Here is a 15,809-nt window from a genome sequence, read left to right as displayed (position 1 = left end):
GTAACGAACTGACAGGGCCAAAAAGAAGTCTTTGCTCAAAGGTCTTGTTGTGAGTCTGCAAACTGAATTAGAAACGTATCGTTTGCCAGGCGAGCGAGTTTCCAGTTACATCACCATATGAGGTGAACTGAACACCGATCTGTTCGCTAAGCACACAGTTGTAATGTGCTGCTATTCAGTAAATATCAGCTATTCTTTCACTGATAAGAAAAAAAAACACAGTAAACTAGTGACCCGAGATGACTAGTACCATGGCTCTTGTCATTGTCGCCAGAAAGATTGGTGTGTCATAGCGTTACTTAGTTTGAACTTTGAATCACATGACATTGCTTGACTCCAACATTTTCGCCAAAAATAAAAAAGTAGCGTTGTGCACTATAGTTTCAGTTTGGCACCAAATCTTAACCGACAAAGACGCTTGGAATCAGACACGAGCAAGTTGCATCAGTTATCTGTCTGAATTAAAATACTCGCCAGTCAACAGAATGTTGGTAACTGGAGTTAACTTTATGCAGTTTAATTCTCAACCAGTACTTAGCCTCCCGTACGGTACTATCCGTAGGCTATTTACATCGACAAGTGGGTTTTAGAAAAAAATAATATTTGAAATAGCATACGAGAAACGTCAAATGACCTTTAAGATACCATAAAAGTGTACTTCATATTCAATTCCAGTAATTACAACACTAGGGACATATTTTTCTTTTATTCCAGATTCCAGTACGTAGACTACAGTATATGCTTCTTTGATCTTTTCCAGGATTTTTTTTTTTTTTTTAATGAATGATGCTCCTTCTTTCAGTTTCCTGTCAAAACTGATGATTTGACTAGAGAGCTCTATAGTCAGGTTAAAGCCTTCTAATTTTATTATTCTCCAAACTAGTTACATGCTTTGGCATGGAGTAGGTACACCCGAGGAAACTTCCGCCTTATACACCTGCCTGCCATTTCGGACCTTTATGCGTGAGACAACCACTAGTGAAGGAGTAGCCAGACACTCAAATGTCTGGTACAGTACCACTGTGTGGGAGGGGAGAGGTTAAGGGAGGAGGAAGGCTGGGGGAGCTGATAGTTCCTACCCCTCCCTCTTCCATCTCCATCCTTCTCACACAGTTACCACAGAGATGAATGTTGGCTACTGCTTCGATACCACTTGTCTCACATTTACTATTTCGAAGTGGTGAGCGAGTGTATAACGCGGAACTTTCCTCGGGTGTACCTGATATTTACCAATCGGCCTACCCGAGTCATCGTCTTCCTTTCTGTTCTAAATTCGTGGTCAATACTGTCCTAAGATTACCCCTGTTATGATTCGCAAAGACATCTGCTGGGATTCTTCTTTTTTCATGAAATAATTATCAGTCAGGGAGAATAGAACTAAATGTTTAAATAATAACTTGGGAGCACAGCCACTCAGTGAAATGGAAAACAAAAAAAAAGTTAAACCTTGCATATATATAAAAAAAAAATCATTACTTGATTGCATGAAAATATTACTTAAAAAAGCAAAAAAATCGACAAAACTATAAAGGTTGGAGAAGGTCCGTCAATCCCAGAAAATTAAAAACGTCACCTTGATAACTAGAGTTTCCTCCAAACAAGAAAGACAGAAAGGACCATCTGCCCTGTGCCAATGGCGAAACCTCAGACGCAGGTCCGCCAGATTCGGACACTGAACCAACAAATGACGGACAGTAAGGGGAAGGGAAATCCTGCCATGCAATGCTCTGTCTATGTGAGTCTTAGGTTGTATTTATCTGATCCCGTGTGTTTGACTGTTTGAATATACTACATTGTAATATTACGGCCAGGAGTTGTTAGCCACCCTCGTCCAGCCAACCCTTGTATGTGGCACCGTCGCATTCACGAGCAAAGAAATTGCCTTCGATGCATTTCTGTCGAAAGATATCCCTTCAGCTTTGGGCTTGTACTAATGGATAAAGTAATAGTAATATTTACTCTGAAGGTTCGTGTCTGATAACACGAATATGTCGCAGTTATTATTTAGTAACTATTTTTTTCTCATACAATACCAAGCAAGTGACGTTAATATGTTTCTTGGATTACAGTCCACGGCTTCCTATACTGTAGGTTTGAATCAGCGAACACAAAGAGTGAACAAATTCGAATCATTCATTTGCTACCGAGAGAGAGAGAGAGAGAGAGAGAGAGAGAGAGAGAGAGAGAGACACACACACACACACACACACACACAAGGTGAGCGCCTGTGAATTTTGGAGAAATGAGGTGGAGGCAGCCTGGCGCAGGGAAATGCCTAATAATTTGACAAAGTCAACTGGCGTTACCCAGAATAAAACCCATCTTTCATTTTGTCCGACGAGACGTTATCCTGGGATAAATAAACTCCTTCGTCATCAGCCAAAGGAAAAATTCCCTGTTTAGCTCGAGCACGTTATTTACTCATATCGCATAAAATCATGTGTATGTAGCCGGAGTGAAGCCCATTATCTACGGCCTGGCAACCTCCCTGTAAAGAGAACTATTTTCTACCGACTGAGTTAGGCGGTGAGACTCTTCTTGTAAGGAAATCCACCAGCCTGTGTGTGTGTGTGTGTGTGTGTGTGTGTGTGTGTGTGCTGAATTGCGAGTCATCCGACTTCTGGAGCATGGTATTCGGGTTGGTAGGTTGGTGACTGACTGGGTGGGTGGATTGGTTAGTGTAGGCTGGTGGTTTCACAGGTTGATTAGGTGGAGTGGGTGGGCGAGAGGGAGGGAAAGGGTTGTTGGGCTGGTTAAGTGGGGTGGAGTTGGGTTCGTGGATTATGTGGGGTGGGTGGTGGGGCTACGTGTAGGATAACGCAAAAGACGGGTTTATGTCGTCCTACTTTTGAGACATACTGTCCTGAGTAAGGTTGTGGGTATGTGCGTTGATGGGTGGGTGTGTAGGTGGATGGACAGATTGTGGGAAAACAGGCCTCTGGGATTAGGTCATTTGAGTGAATACGTCCGAGTTGGGAATAGGTCAGTGTGTGAAAATCGGTCCACAGGGGAGATTAGTATGGAATCACGCTGAAGTAGGTATATATATCCAGTGGGTTACAACAGGTCCATAGTGCAATACGTCTGTTGGTTAAGAGGTCTGTGTTTCAACTATACGTATCAGTGGGTGATATAATCACGTCGGATAACAGGTTTATTGGGAAAATAGGTTCACTGTGAAAAACATGTCCATGAGTATACGTCCATGTAGGAAAGCTGTATCCATGCAGAGGTTCAAGGTCGACGGAAAAATTGGTCCGCGGGGAGAAAATGCATCAATGGGGAAAATTAGTTCATGGGAATATAGGTTTACGTAGAAAAGTAGGCGTCTCTGAAAAAAAAAAAGTCAATAAGGAAAAAAGGTCCATGAGGATTTTGTTCTGAGTGGTGAAAATGTCCATTGATAAAAATATTCCTGGGGTGAAAAAAAGTCCAACGGGGTATAAACGCACTGCAAACATACATGGAGATATTTACAATAAATGGGACTTACAATATCCAACTTTTAACAGCGACAGTTGCCTGGAATTAGGCTTATCACTGCACACCTTGGACCAAACAACCATTAGCCAGACCCTATTACCACCTCGTCATCCAGTTATTATATTTCATAATTTACCTTCATTTAGTCATTTAGGCATAGAAAGCCAACCGAAACGATGGAAAAATCCCTGTTTAACTGTGCTGAGCACCTCATTTCTCCACCTCATTCCTCTAAAATTCACAGGCACCCACTACTCTCTCTCTCTCTCTCTCTCTCTCTCTCTCTCTCTCTCTCTCCTGGTAACAAATGAATGCTTCGAACTTGTTTGCTCTGTGTTCGCTGGTTCAAACCTACAGAAAGTCGTGGAGTGGACCCAAATATACATATTTGTCACTTGCTTGGCTCTATATGAGGAACAAGTTATTAAATAATCAGTATGATATATTCGTGTTATCAGAGTCAAACCTTCAAAGCAAATATTACTATTGCTTTACCCATTTGTACAAGCTCAAAGCTGAAGGGATATTTTTCGACAGAAATCCATCGAAGGCAACTTCTGTGCTCGTGAATGCGACTCTGCCACATACACGGGTTACCTGGACGAGGGTGGCTAACAACTCCTGGCCGCAATAGTACATCTGCCTTCATTCATACAGCATTTAAACACTAAATTCAAATTACAGTTATTATCAACTACCATCTTATGAAAAAGAATAATTTATGATATTAGCTGTTACGGACACTATTTTTTTCGAAAGAAGTGGTTAGATCGTTCGCATACACGGCCCATACAGTTGTCCGTTTTTTCTCCAGTCGAATTCCCGTAACTGCCCCGACTGTGGCAAGTAGCGAACGCCAACGACCCATGAGATACCAGTTTTATAAAATGCAAAAATGGTTCCATGCATAACAGTTCAAATTGGTTACTGCATAAATTTGTCCCTTGCAAAACATACTTAACTAAAAAAAATATATAAAATTTGTCCTGAAAATAGACTTTTAAAAAATCAAGAGCCAATAACTCCCTCAGTTCGGTAACGTCTATTTCAGCACAATTTTCTTTTAAACTATTTTATTTTGCTAAGGAGAGGGCTTTTAAACTGCAGAGATATATGTTGCCTTCAAAAACCTCATCGTTGCTAAGACATCATTTTGGAGTTGAATATAAATTGTCAGGAGAAAGCAAGAACAAAATGCAAAAATACGTAATTGGACCGACGGAGTTAAATCCAAAATGTTTGGAAACATTGTTAAAAATTGTTGCGGTCTTTAAGCCTGGTTTTTAGTGAATTTTTTTCTACATTTAACCTATACATCTATCTATTTTATCTATCTTTGACCAGACCAATTAATCCAGTAAGGGATGGCAACAGACACTTCACCTTCGTATCAACCTCTTCTCTGCCATTATGTTGTCATCCCACCAGTTCACGCCTCCCTCAATATATATATATATATATATATATATATATATATATATATATATATATGTGTGTGTGTGTGTGTGTGTTGTTACGGAACAGAGAAAGATAATGTACACATTGTGAGAATACTAAAAATCACTACTGTCCCGTAAAGTTCCAGGTTCAAAACAAAAGAGTTAGGTAAAATTACAAGTTAAAGTTTAATGCTCAAACTAACAACAAAACATTCAGGACTCATAAGGATAATGTAATGGCAAAAAACAGGTTAAATATATGGTTAACTGCAATAGCCTCTATTAACACGAAATTAGCAAGAGTAAATTTATCTAAGTCAGCCCTGATAAATGAGAATACCAGATAATACTCAGTGAATGCAAGATATATTATTACAGATACAAAATATTATTAAAAAGGGCTGACACCCAAAACACATGAATCACAAAAACCTTACTAGGCCTCAGAATTAACACCTTACGCTACACAGTACAAGAAAAAATGTAATAACGCTCACACTCAAATTACACAGCTGCTAGATGGTTGGAGACTTCCTGAGCACTCACAATAATAACAACTATACAGGGGAAGACAGAGATGTGAACAAAATGAGGAGTAGATCTAAGTGGCAATTAATGTAGAGACAGAGCTCATTATATAGGGGCCGCCAGAGCTTGATACAACTTGTAAGAAGGACGCGCAAATGAAGCCAGAGGGGACAAAGAGTTGACACTCCTGCTCTGAACAACAGAAAGAACGACTTACTCTACTATAAGGGAGGAGGTGGGGAGTGAGGTAGAACACGCTCGTGATCAAACATGCAGCATACTATATGTTAGAATTATACAAAGGATAATGAAATCATAGGCTATGTAACAATATATATATATATATATATATATATATATATATATATATATATATATATATATATATATATATATATATATTGTTACGGAACAGAGAAAGATAATGTACACTTTAAATGAGAATACTAAAAATCACTACTGTCCCGTAAAGTTCCAGGTTCAAAACAAACGAGTTAGGTGAAATTACAAGTTAAAGTTTAATGCTCAAACTAACAACAAAACATTCAGGACTGATAAGGATAATGTAATGGCAAAAAACAGGTTAAATATATGGTTAACTGCAATAGCCTCAATTAACACGAAATTAGCATGAGTAAATTTATCTAAGTCAGCCCTGTTAAAGTGAGATACCAGATAATACTCAGTGAATGCCAGATATATTATTACATATACAAAATATTATTAATGATGACTGACATAAAGAATCTTACACGAATTACAAAAACCTTACTAGGCCTAAGAATTAACCTAATGCTCCACAGTACAAGAAAAAATGCAACAACAGTTATACCCAAATTACAAACAGCTGCCAGATGGTTGGAGACTTCCTGAGCACTCACAATAATAACAACTATACAGGGGAGGACAGAGATGTGAACAAAATGAGGAGTAGATCTAAGTGGCAATTAATGCAGAGACTGAGCTCATTCTATAGGGGCCGGCAGAGCTTGATACAACTTGTAAGAAGGACGCGCAAATGAAGCCAGAGAGGACAAAGAGTTGACACTCCCGCTCTGAACAAAAGAAAGAACGACTCACTCTACTATAAGGGAGGACAGGGGGAGTGAGGTAGAACACGCTCGTGATCAAACATGCAGGATACTGTACGTTAAAATTACACAAAGGATGATGAAATCATAGGCTATGTAACAGTATATATATATTTATATATATATATATATATATATATATATATATATATATATATATATATATATATATATATATATTTTGTTACATAGCTTATGATTTCATCATCCTTTGTGTAATTCTAACATATAGTGTGCTGCCAGTTTGATCACGAGTGTGTTCTACCTCACTCCCCCCTTTTACCTTTATAGTAGAGTAAGTCGTTCTTTCTGTTGTTCAGTGCGGGATTGTCAAGTCTTTGTCCCCATGGCTTCATTTGCGCGTTCTTCTTACAAGTTGTATCAAGCTCTGTCGGCCCCTATATAATGAGCTCAGTCTCTACATTAATTGCCACTTAGATCTACTCCTCATTTTGCTCACATCTCTGTCCTCCCCTGTACAGTTGTTATTATTGTGAGTGCTCAAGAAGTCTCCAACCATCTAGCAGCTGTGTAATTTGAGTATAACTGTTATTGCATTTTTTCCTTGTACTGTATAGCATAATGTGTTGATTTGTAGGCCTAGTGAGGTTTTTTGTGATTAATGTGTTTTTGTCAGTCATTTTTGATAATATTTTGTATCTGTAATAATATATCTTGCATCCACTGAGTATTATCCGGTTTCTCATTTTCTCAGGGCTGACTTAGATAAATTTACTCTTGCTAATTTCGTGTTAATAGAGGCTATTCCAGTTAACCATATATTTAACCTGTTTTTTGCCATTACATTATCCTTATGAGTCCTGAATGTTTTGTTGTTATTTTGAGCATTAAACTTTAACTTGTAATTTTACCTAACTCTTTTGTTTTGAACCTTGAACTTTATGGGACAGTGATGATTTTTAGTATTCTCACTTAAAGTGTACATTATCATTCTCTGTTCCGTAACATAAATTTGGCAACCTCGCCAGGATATTCAGGATATTATCATAAGGATATTGCTTGATATTTTGCGACTGTGATTTATTCATGATGTCTACTATTACTGCGCTTGATGAAGCCAAAGATTTTTTGTCAAATGTGCAAACAGTGTGTGATGTAGAGAACAGAACAAAGAATGAACTTAAGCATGTTGCTCAACAATTGGGAATTGCAGTTCGCTCTCATCATTCTAAAGATCAAATTGTTGGCATGATTAATAAAAGCTTGTTTAATGTAACTCCTCCAAATGAGCAAACGCAGATTGAATTAACTAAGTTACAGCTAGCCCTGCAGGAGGCTCGTGTTAAGGAGGCTAAATTTCAAGCACATGCTAAGGAGGCGGAGTCTCAGGCTAAGCAGGCGGAGTCTCAGGCTAAGGAGGCTGAGTTTCAGGCTCGTGCTAATGAGGCTGAGGCACAAGTTGAAATTGCTAGGATTCAGGCAGACCATGAGTATCGCATGAAACAAGGTGGAACTGGATCATCTAGCTCTGATGATTTTGATGTGGCTAAAAATGTTAAACTTGTCCCTCCTTTTAATGAATCTGATTTAACGAAGTATTTTCAGTTGTTTGAGAGGGTAGCTACAGGTTTTAATTGGCCCAAAAAGTATTGGCCAGTACTCCGTCAAAATGTTCTCACCGGTAAGCTCAAGTAACTTATGCATCTTTGCCTCAGGATCAATCTGATAATTATGATGAAGTTAAGAGCTTGATTCTTAAGGCCTATGAGCTTGTTCCTGAAGCCTATGGAGTAAAATTTAGGACAACTTACAAGCAAGATAAGCAATCCCATGTTGAGTATGCAAAAATCAAAGAAGATCTGTTAGAGCAGTGGTTAAATTCTAAGAATGTGGATTCTGATTTTGGTAAATTTAAGCTGATGATTTTGCTGGAGGACTTCAAAAGGTGTATTTGTAAAGATTTAAGCCTATATCTTGATGAGAGAAGAATAGATAATTTGTCTGATGCTGCAGTTTTAACTGATGAATATGTTCTCACTCACAAGAGATATTCTAAAGAAAAAGGGAAAGATGAGAGTAAGTACGTTGCCTCTACTTAGAGTACAGGTAACAGGAAAGAGAATAAAGATGATGTTTCTCAGGAGGTAAATACCAGCTCCACCTCCAGATTTCAGAAAAATAAATGTACTTATTGTAGCAAGCTTGGTCATACTACGGAGAAATGTTTCAGGAGACAGCGTGATGTGAACAAAAAGGAGTCTTTAAATATTCAGTCAATTGGTCAAGTGTCCATCCTTGAGAGTTCCCAGAATTCTTTAACTGCGTTAACTGAACCTGCTTTGAGGGGTAAATTAAATTCTCATGATGAAGCTCCTCTTTTGAGCAGTAACGTGGGTGACACTCTCAAGAGTTCATGTGCTAATTTCCTATTCTGATGGTTTTGTCAGTCCTCTGGACAGTAATGACAGGAAATCAGTTAAAATATATCGTGATACAGGTGCTTGCCAATCCCTTATGCTGACCAGTGTTCTAGGCTCTAATGTTAATTCCTCTGATGAAACTGTAATCTTACAAGGTGTAGGGAATAATTACTTCTCTGTCCCTCTGTGCAGAGTGAATTTAGAGTCTGGTTTTGTTAATGGTTCCGTTATGGTTGGGTTGGTTGAGACACTCCCAATGTCAGGTGTAACTTTCTTACTTGGAAATGATATTGGTGGAAGTCAAGTGTGTCCAGCTCCTCAGTTGTCTAGTGAGCCAGTGGCTGCGACCCGGGATTGTGATGTCCCTGATGTGTTCCCTGCATGTGCTGTCACTAGGACTAAGTCTAAAGTTACTGGTGATTTAGAGGATAACGATGATGATGATGATGTTATCCTAGCTGACACTTTTCTTGCTAATTTGGACCACTCACCAGATGAGGCAGTACCCCCTAGTGTTGATAATTTGTCTCGTCAAGAGTTGGTTGAGTTGCAGGTTGCTGACCCTCAGTTGAAAGGTCTAGCTAACTCTGCTTGCAGTGAGGAAGAGTCAGCCGGTGCTTCTACTTGTTATTACATAAAGTCAGGAGTGCTTATGAGGAAGTGGAGACCCCCAACAGCATCAGCCGACTGTGAATGGGAGGTTGTACATCAAGTTGTCATCCCTCGTGTTTGTAGGCAGGATATCATTAGAGTGGCTCATGATTCCAGTTTGGCAGGACACCTTGCAGTGAGGAAGACTATGCCACGCATTTAGAAACACTTCTACTGGCCAGGTATCTTCAGGGATGTTTCCTGGTATTGTAAGTCTTGTCACACCTGTCAAGTTGTGGGGAAGTGTAATCAGACCGAAAAGGTTGCACCTTTAGTTCCCATTCCTCCTTTTGAGGCGCCTTTCACCCGTGTGTTGGTGGATTTTGTGAGCCCTCTTCCTAAGACTTCTTCAGGATTTTCTTATGTGTTGACCCTGATTGATATGGCTACTCGTTATCCTGAAGCCATTCCACTTAGAAATATCTCAGCAAAGAACGTGGTTAAGGAAATGCTAGGGTTCTTCACAAAGTTTGGTTCGCCGAAGGAGGTACAGTCAGACCGGGGAAGTAATTTCATGTCAAATGTTTTCAAGCAGTCTCTGAAAGAGTTGGGCATCACCCAGATCACGTCTTCAGCTTACCATCCCCAGACCCAAGGAGCGTTGGAGAGATATCATCAAACACTCAAATCGATGCTCAAGAAATACTGTTTGGAACATAAGAAAGACTGGGATAAAGGTTTTCCATTCGTTGTGTTTGCCGCAAGAGAATCTCCAAATGAATCACTGGGCTTCTCACCTTTTGAACTGCTGTTTGGCCATGAAGTAAGAGGACCCCTTAAGTTACTCAAGGAATGCTGGCTGTCGGAGGAAGATGACGTCAACCTGCTGGAGTATGTGATGAAGTTCAAAGAACGGCTGTCCGCTGCTTTACAGCTGGCGAGAGAAAATTTAGGAGCTGCTCAGGAGAAGATGAAGACTTGGTATGATAAGAAGTCCAGGTTACGCCACTTTCAGCCAGGAGATCAGGTTTTGATTCTGCTACCGGTTCATGGGCAACCTCTTCAAGCCAAGTTTAGTGGTCCTTATTTCGTGGAGAAGAAACTCAGTGATGTCAACTATGTCATCGCCACACCAGATCGTAGAAAGAACAAGCAACTTTGTCACATCAACATGCTAAAGTTATATCACAGGCAGGACGAAAATAACCCAGTCTGCATTATAGCTGTTCCACCCAAGTCTGCAAGTTAAGCTCTCCCATGCAGTATGAGCCTGAGTGATAGTTTGGGGAAGAATCCTGATATCATGAATGATCTCCAGGCTAAGGTTTCTCATCTGGCTCCCGAGGAAAGGCAGGAGTTTTCGGCATTACTGCAGGAGTACCCCCAAGTGTTCCGTGCCACTCCAGGAGGAACCACTGTGTTGATGCATGATGTTGATGTTGGAGACGCAAAGCCAATGAAACTGCCTCCTTACCGTGTGAACCCAGTGAAAGTTCCTCTCATCCAGAAGAAGCTTGGCTACCTGTTGGACCACAAGATGATTGAGCCCTGCCAGAGCGAGTGGAGTTCTCCTGTCACTCTAGTCCCTAAGCCAGGTGGGTCACAGCGGCTTTGCATCGACTACAGACGTGTTAATCAGATAACCAAAACAGACACTTACCCTCTCCCTCGCGTGGAAGATTGCATAGACAAGATCGGAAAGGCTAGGTACATAAGTAAGTTTGATTTGTTAAAGGGATACTGGCAAGTACCTATGACTGAACGTGCTAGGGAGATCTCATGTTTTATAACACTAGGAAAGACTTTTGCATGTTCTGTAATGCCATATGGTATGAAGAAAGCATCAGCCACATTTCAGAAGCTCATGAATGTTGTAACAGAGGGTTTGGCAGGGTGTGTTGTTTATATTGATGATGTATTAATCTTCAGTGACAACTGGAAAGATCACCTATGCCATGTCAGTAAATTTCTTGAGCGTTTAGTTCAGGCTAATCTTGTAGCTAATCTATCAAAGTGTGAGTTTGGTCAAGCTAAAGTTCAGTACCTTGGGTACGTAATTGGTGATGGACATGTTGCACCACCAGGAGCTATGGTTCAGGTTATAAGTGATCTTCCCAGACCTAAAAGTAGGAAAGAGCTACAAAGATTTTGGGGAATGGTAGATTATTACCGGAGATTTGTTCTTAACTTTTCAATTCTTGTATCACCACTTACAGACCTACTGAAAAAGGGAGTTAAATTTGTCTGGACCGATAACTGTGAATCCTCTTTCAACAAACTTAAAGCCATCCTATTAAGTCAGCCAGTGCTCGCTACTCCAAATTTTGCTAAGCCTTTTAAGATGGCTGTTGACGCAAGTGATACAGGAGCTGGGACTGTTTTGCTGCAAGAGGATGATTAGGGTATTGAACACCCTGTATCTTATTACAGTAAGAAGTTCACTCCACCTCAAAAGAACTACTCAACTATTGAAAAAAGCTTTTGGCCTTGATTTTGTGTTTACAGCATTTTTCATTTTATTTGTGTTCTGGTTTTGACCCCATAGTCATTTATACCGATCATAACCCACTGATTTTCCTTAGTAAGTTTAAAGATAAAAATCAGAGATTGACAAGATGGAGTCTACTTCTTCAGGAGTATTCATTAGACATATAACATGTCAAGGGGAAAGAAAATGTTATTGCAGATTGCTTATCTAGACTTTAGACAGATTGTTTTAGAGTAATAAGAATTTTCCTTTGTAAATTTCTTTTTCTTTGTGGGGAGGTGTTACATAGCCTATGATTTCATCATCCTTTGTGTAATTCTAACGTACAGTGTGCTGCCTGTTTGATCACGAGCGTGTTCTACCTCACTCCCTCTTTTTACCGTTATAGTAGAGTAAGTCGTTCTTTCTGTTGTTCAGTGCGGGATTGTCATCTCTTTGTCCCCATGGCTTCATTTGCGCGTCCTTCTTACAAGTTGTATGAAGCTCTGCCGGCCCCTATATAATGAGCTCAGTCTCTACATTAATTGCCACTTAGATCTACTCATTTTGCTCACATCTCTGTCCTCCCCTGTACAGTTGTTATTATTGTGAGTGCTCAGGAAGTCTCCAACCATCTAGCAGTTGTGTAATTTGATTATAACTGTTATTGCATTTTTTCCTTGTACTGTATAGCATAATGTGTTGATTTGTAGGCCTAGTGAGGTTTTTTGTGATTAATGTGTTTTTGTCAGTCATTTTTGATAATATTTTGTATCTGTAATTATATATCTTGCATTCACTGAGTATTATCCGGTTTCTCATTTTATCAGGGCTGACTTAGATAAATTTACTCTTGCTAATTTCGTGTTAATAGAGGCTATTGCAGTTAACCATATATTTAACCTGTTTTTTGCCATTACATTATCCTTATGAGTCCTGAATGTTTTGTTGTTAGTTTGAGCATTAAACTTTAACTTGTAATTTTACCTAACTCTTTTGTTTTGAACCTGGAACTTTACGGGACAGTGGTGATTTTTAGTATTCTCACTTAAAGTGTACATTATCATTCTCTGTTCCGTTACAATATATATATATATATATATATATATATATATATATATATATATATATATATATATATATATATATATATATATATATATATATATATGTGTGTGTGTGTGTGTGTGTGTGTGTGTGTGTGTGTGTGTGTGTGTGTGTGTGTGTGTGTGTGTGTGTGTGTGTGTGTGTGTGTGTGTGTGAGTGTGTGTGTGTGTGTGTGTGTGTGTGAGTGTGTGTATGTGTGTGTGTGTGTACATATATATACAATCTGGCCGCACTATGGGGTGGTACTACTACTCTGCGGCCAGATTGTGTTAGGAAGAATACTGCCACCGTATTCCCTGCGTGTCGTAAAAGGCGACTAAAAGGGGCGGGATGAGGGAACTAGTGACCCCCTCCTCTGTTTTTTAGTTCCTAAAAAGAGACAGGTCAGAGAAAGGGATGGGGGATGGAGTTATCCCCGTACCCTGAAGAGTGGGTCTATGAATGTGCGTGGATGTAGTACGATTGAGGCAAAAATGGAGGAGATTGGGAGAATGTTTGTGAGAAGAAAGTTGGATGTGTTGGCTTTGAGTGAAACGAAGGTGAAAGGGAAGGGTGAGTCTATGTTTGGAAGTGTGAATGGAAGATTGTCAGGTGCTGATACAGGAAGGGGAAGAGAAGGGGAAGAGAAGCAGTGTGTGATTGGATGGAAGGAGGTGTCATCGAGACTGATGTGGGTGAAAGCGAAATTTGAACGTGAGTTGTGGGTGTTTGTGAGTGCATATGGGCCTGGTAGTGAATGAGATGAAGAAGAGAGGGAGTTCCTCTGGAATGATGTTGATGAGTGTATGCAGAGTTTTGGAGTGAATGTGAATGTGGTAATGATGGGAGATCTGAATGCTAGAGTGGGAAATGTAGCAGTTGAAGGTGTAGTTGGTATGCATGATGGTGTGCTTGGAAGAAATGAAAATGGGGAACAAATGATAGGGATGTGTGTTGAGTGAGAGATGGTGATTGGAAATACGCTGTTTGAGGAGAAAGATATTTATAAGTATACATAAGTGAAACAGGAGGGTGGAAGGGTTGTTGATAGAGCTTTAATGGACTATGTGGTTGCGTCTAGGAATGTAATAGGAAGATTGTTGGATGTGAGAGTTCTGAGAGGGGAGGGTGGAGGTATGTCTGACCACTACCTGGTGGAGGGAAGGTTAAGAGTAGGTAAGAGATGGGTGAGAGCTAGGAGGATTAGGTGTGACAGGGAGGTTTTGAAAGTGAGTGAGTTGGATAAAAGAGAGAAAAAGATAGAGTATCAGGAGAAATTGAAAGATGAGAGGAACGCAGTGAAAGATCAGGAAAATTGCAGTGTGGAGGAGGAATGGCAGTTGTTTAAGAGTGCTGTGGTGGGGCATGCAGAAGAGGTGTGTGGTGTGAGACGTGTGGGTGGTGGTGTAAGAAAAGGAAGTGAATGGTGGTGCGAGGAAGTAAGTATGGCTGTGGTTGAGAAGAGACGTGCATATGAAGTGTGGCTGCAGAGGAAGGATGAGATGTCATATGGAAGGTATAAGGAAAAGAGGAATAGGGCGAGAAGGGCTGTGCGTGATGCTAAAGTGGCAGCAAATGAGAGGTGAGGTAGGCGGCTGACAGAGAATTTTCAACAGAATAAGAAAATGTTTTGGAAGGAGGTGAAAAGGGTGCGAAAGGGAGAGTCTGGGAAGGAAGAACGAGTAAAAGCAGAGGATGGAAGGATGTTAATTGAGATGGATGCAGTAAGGAAGAGATGGATAGAGTATTTTGAAAGATTGTTAAATGTCGAGAAGGAAAGGGTGGGTGAGGTTGTGGCGGATGGAAGGGTGCAAGGAATAAATATGTTGGGAGAGTTGAATGATTCTTTGATCACGAAGGAGGAAGTGGAGAAGGCAGTAAAGGAGATGAAAACAGGGAAAGCTGCAGGTATGGATGGGTGTGCTTGGAATGCCTGAAGGGTGGTGGAGTTACTATTGTTGACTGGTTAGTAAGATTGTTGAATGTATGCTTTGTGAAAGGTATGGTGCCAGTTGACTGGGCAAGTGCTTGTGTGGTCCCGTTGTATAAAGGCAGGGGTGATAAATATGAATGTACTAGTTTTAGGGGTTTAAGTCTGTTGAGTGTTGTAGGTAAGGTTTATGGCAGAGTGTTAATTATGAGAGTTAGACAGGGTACGGAGGAAGTGATTGGTGATGAATAGTGTGGCTTTAGGAAAGGGAGGGGATGCGTGGATCAGGTGTTTGCTGTGAGACAAGTGTATGAAAAGTATTTAGCGAAAGGCAAGGATGTGTTTTGGGCATTCATAGATTTAGAGAAAGCGTATGATAGAATTGATAGGGAGGCTTTGTGGACTGTTTTAAGATTTTGTGGACTGTTTTAAGATTGTATGGACTTGATGGTAGGTTACGAAAAGGGGTGAAAAGTTTTTATGTAAATAGTAGAGCGTGTGTAAGAGTGGTAAATGCTGTGAGTGATTGGTTTCCCGTGAGAGTGGGGCTGCGACAGGGATGTGTGATGTCGCCTCGGTTGTTTAATATTTACATGGCTGGTGTTGTAAGGGAGGTGAATGCATGAGTTTTAGGTGGAGGTCTGAGTTTGGTGAATGTTGATGGTGGAGAGTGGAATCTGAAACCGCTGCTGTTTGCAGATGATACTGCACTGGTGGCTGATTCAGAGGAGAGATTGAGACAGTTGGTAGAGGAGTTTGGAAGGGTGTGTGAAAGGAGGAAATTGAAAGTAAATGAGAATAAGAGTAAAGTGA

Source organism: Coenobita brevimanus, chromosome 44, assembly GCF_032717465.1.
Source record: "Coenobita brevimanus isolate Jiangsu-jjx chromosome 44, ASM3271746v2, whole genome shotgun sequence".
NCBI lineage: Eukaryota > Metazoa > Arthropoda > Malacostraca > Decapoda > Coenobitidae > Coenobita > Coenobita brevimanus.
Note: the sequence above shows the minus strand (reverse complement) of the source record.